The sequence below is a fragment of the Schistocerca piceifrons genome, chromosome 9 (genome assembly GCF_021461385.2).
Source record: "Schistocerca piceifrons isolate TAMUIC-IGC-003096 chromosome 9, iqSchPice1.1, whole genome shotgun sequence".
Lineage (NCBI taxonomy): Eukaryota > Metazoa > Arthropoda > Insecta > Orthoptera > Acrididae > Schistocerca > Schistocerca piceifrons.
Genome location: NC_060146.1, coordinates 203,547,148 through 203,551,511, shown reverse-complemented (window position 1 = coordinate 203,551,511; position 4,364 = coordinate 203,547,148).

The window sequence follows — 4,364 nt, the reverse complement described above, 5'->3', positions numbered from 1 at the left end:
GCGTCTCGCGTATTTATTCACTTCAGTTCACTGGAGGTGAACGACTTCACGGCCATTGCCTCTTCTGTCACGTTGAAAAGCTTCTCGTAGAATCTTCTTAACGTCAGTCATTGGCTCTTTGAATGTAGGCGGGGGCCTCTGATCGCATGTGACGACTGAGAAACACGTGAGCCGGTCATTGCCTCTTCCGTCACGTTGAAAAGCTTCTCGAAGAATCTTCTTGACGTCGGTCATTGGCTCTTGGAATGTAGGCGAGGGCCTTTGCTCACATGCGACAACTGAGAAACACGTGAGCCGGTCGGGCGATGCCCTGACGGCTGAATCGACAGCGCCCGCTTATGTGGAACTCGCTGACTTCACGGTCATTGTCTCTTCTGTTCTGCTGTTCCGCCCGCTGAATGCGAGTATGTAACTCTCTAAACTAAACCAAGTTTTCCATTTATATTCTAATTTCTAGTTCACTTTGATTTCACTAATTTATTTACTTAAGTACCACTCAACATGTTCGCTAAAAACACTTCAATCCAGCCACACAGCTGGTCTGATATTCCGTAGGCTCTTACTTTGTTTATCAGGCGACAGTGCGGAACTGTATCGAACGGCTTCCAGAAGTCAAGAAAAATAGCATCTACCTGGGAGCCTGTATCTAATATTTTCTGGGTCTCATGAACAAGTAAAGCAAGTTGGGTCTCACACGATCGCTGTTTCCAGAATCCATGTTGATTCCTACATAGTAGATTCTGGGTTTCCAAAAACGACATGATACTCGAGCAAAAAACATGTTCTAAAATTCTACAACAGATCGACGTCAGAGATATAGGTCTATAGTTTTGCGCATCTGCTCGACGACCCTTCTTGAAGACTGGGACTACCTGTGCTCTTTTCCAATCATTTGGAACCTTCCGTTCCTCTAGAGACTTGCGGTACACGGCTGTTAGAAGGGGGGCAAGTTCTTTCGCGTACTCTGTGTAGAATCGAATTGGTATCCCGTCAGGTCCAGTGGACTTTCCTCTGTTGAATGATTCCAGTTGCTTTTCTATTCCTTGGACACTTATTTCAATGTCAGCCATTCTTTCGTTTGTGTGAGGATTTAGAGAAGGAACTGCAGTGTGGTCTTCCTCTGTGAAACAGCTTTTGAAAAAGGTGTTTAGTATTTCAGCTTTACACATGTCATCCTCTGTTTCAATGCCATCATCATCCCGGAGTGTCTGGATATGCTGTTTCGAGCCACTTACTGATTTAACGTAAGACCAGAACTTCCTAGGATTTTCTGTCAAGTCGGTACATAGAATTTTACTTTCGAATTCACTGAACGCTTTACGCATAGCCCTCCTTACGCTAACTTTGACATCGTTTAGCTTCTGTTTGTCTGAGAGGTTTTGGCTGTGTTTAAACTTGGAATGAATATTAGGTGTATTCTGCTGGCAACTACTGCCAGTACTCCGTATCAGTGACCTCAGCAGTCATTAGACATCACGAGAGAGCAGAATGGGGCGCTCCACAGAACTCACACTTTGAACATGGTGGGATGATTGATTGGATGTCACTTGTGTCATACGTCTGTGTGTGAGACTTCCACACTCCTAAACATCCCGAGGTCCACTGTTTCCGATGTCATACACAACAAAAGCGTACAGGCCGACCTTGTCCATTGACTGACAGAGACAGCAGACAGTTGAAGGGGGTCGTACATCTACATCTACATCTACATCTACATCTATACTCCGCGAGCCACCTTACGGTGTGTGGCGGAGGGTACTTATTGTACCACTATCTGATCCCCCCTTCCCTGTTCCATTCACGAATTGTGCGTGGGAAGAACGACTGCTTGTAAGTCTCCGTATTTGCTCTAATTTCTCGGATCTTTTCGTTGTGATCATTACGCGAGATATATGTGGGCGGTAGTAATATGTTGCCCATCTCTTCCCGGAATGTGCTCTCTCGTAATTTCGATAATAAACCTCTCCGTATTGCGTAACGCCTTTCTTGAAGTGTCCGCCACTGGAGCTTGTTCAGCATCTCCGTAACGCTCTCGCGCTGACTAAATGTCCCCATGACGAATCGCGCTGCTTTTCGCTGGATCATGTCTATCTCTTCTATTAATCCAACCTGGTAAGGGTCCCATACTGATGAGCAATACTCAAGAATCGGACGAACAAGCGTTTTGTAAGCTACTTCTTTCGTCGATGAGTCACATTTTCTTAGAATTCTTCCTATGAATCTCAACCTGGCGCCTGCTTTTCACACTATTTGTTTTATGTGATCATTCCACTTCAGATCGCTCCGGATAGTAACTCCTAAGTATTTTACGGTCGTTACCGCTTCCAATGATTTACCACCTATGGCATAATCGTACTGGAATGGATTTCTGCCCCTATGTATGCGCATTATATTACATTTATCTACGTTTAGGGAAAGCTGCCAGCTGTCGCACCATGCATTAATCCTCTGCAGGTCTTCCTGGAGTATGTACGAGTCTTCTGATGTTGCTACTTTCTTGTAGACAACCGTGTCATCTGCAAATAGCCTCACAGAGCTACCGATGTTGTCAACTAAGTCATTTATGTATATTGTAAACAATAAAGGTCCTATCACGCTTCCTTGCGGTACTCCCGAAATTACCTCTACATCTGCAGATTTTGAACCGTTAAGAATGACATGTTGTGTTCTTTCTTCTAGGAAATCCTGAATCCAATCACAAACCTGGTCCGATATTCCGTAAGCTCGTATTTTTTTCACTAAACGTAAGTGCGGAACCGTATCAAATGCCTTCCTGAAGTCCAGGAATACGGCATCAATCTGCTCGCCAGTGTCTACGGCACTGTGAATTTCTTGGGCAAATAGGGCGAGCCGAGTTTCACATGATCTCTGTTTGCGGAATCCATGTTGGTTATGATGAAGGAGATTTGTATTATCTAAGAACGTCATAATACGAGAACACAAAACATGTTCCATTATTCTACAACAGATTGACGTAAGCGAAATAGGCCTATAATTATTCGCATCTGATTTATGACCCTTCTTGAAAATGGGAACGACCTGCGCTTTCTTCCAGTCGCTAGGTACTTTACGTTCTTCCAGCGATGTACGATAAATTGCTGATAGAAAGGGGGCAAGTTCTTTAGCATAATCAGTGTAGAATCTTAAGGGTATCTCGTCTGGTCCGGATGCTTTTCCGCTACTAAGTGATAGCAGTTGTTTTTCAATTCCGATATCGTAATGTGTAATAGGCAGACATCTATCAAGATCATAACACAGGAATTACAAACTGCATCAGGATCCACTGCAAGTGCTATAACAGATAGGCGGGAGGTGAGAAAACTTGGATTTCATGGTTGAGCAGCTGTCCATAAGCCACACATCATGCCGGTAAATGCCAAATGACGCCTCGCTTGGTGTAAGGAGCATGAACATTTGATGACTGAACAGTGGGAAAACGTTTTGTTGAGTGCCAAATCATGGTACACAATGTGGCGATCTGATAGCAGGGTGTGGGTAAGGCGAATGCCAGGTGAACATCATCTGCCAGCGTGTGTAGTGCCAATGGTAAAATTCGTAGCGGTGGCATTATGGTGCGTTCGAGTTTTTCATGGAGGGGGCTTGCACTATCACAGGACAGGCCTACATTGATGTTTTAAGCACCTTCTTGCTTCCCATTGTTAAAGAGCAATTCAGGGTTGGCGATTGCATCTTTCAACACAATCAAGCACCTGTTCATAATGCACAGCCTGTGGCAGAGTGGTTACACGATGATAACTTCCCTGTAACGGACTGGCCTGCACAGAGTCCTGACCTGAATCCCATAGAAGACCTTTGGATGTTTTGGAACACCAACTTTGTGCCAGACCTCACCGATCGACATCAATACCTCTTCTCAGTGCAGCACTCCATAAAGAATGGGCTGCCATTCCCCAAGAAACAATCCAGCACCTGATTGAATATGTGTCTGCAAGAGTGGAAGCTGTCATCAAGGCTGAGGGTGGGCCAACACCATACTGAATTCCAGCATTACCAATGGAGGGCGCCACGAACTTGTAAGTCATTTTCAGCCAGGTGTCCGGATACATGCTTTTGATCACATTGCATATTTTTTGCCATTAGATCCAATATATTTCCATCATGAGTCGGGTTCGTATCTACCTGTTCTAGATAGTTTTCAGAGAAGGCATTTAGTAAAGTTACACATGATGTCTTGTAGCACCCACCGCTAATAAAACTGTAATTTTCCCAATTAACTGTTGGATCACTGAAGTCTCCACCAATGATTACAGTGTCATTGGGGAACTTACTACTTATTTTTTTCTTGGGTTTTCGGTTACATCAGGAGATCAGTCTGGTGGGTGATAGAAGGATCCAATAATCAT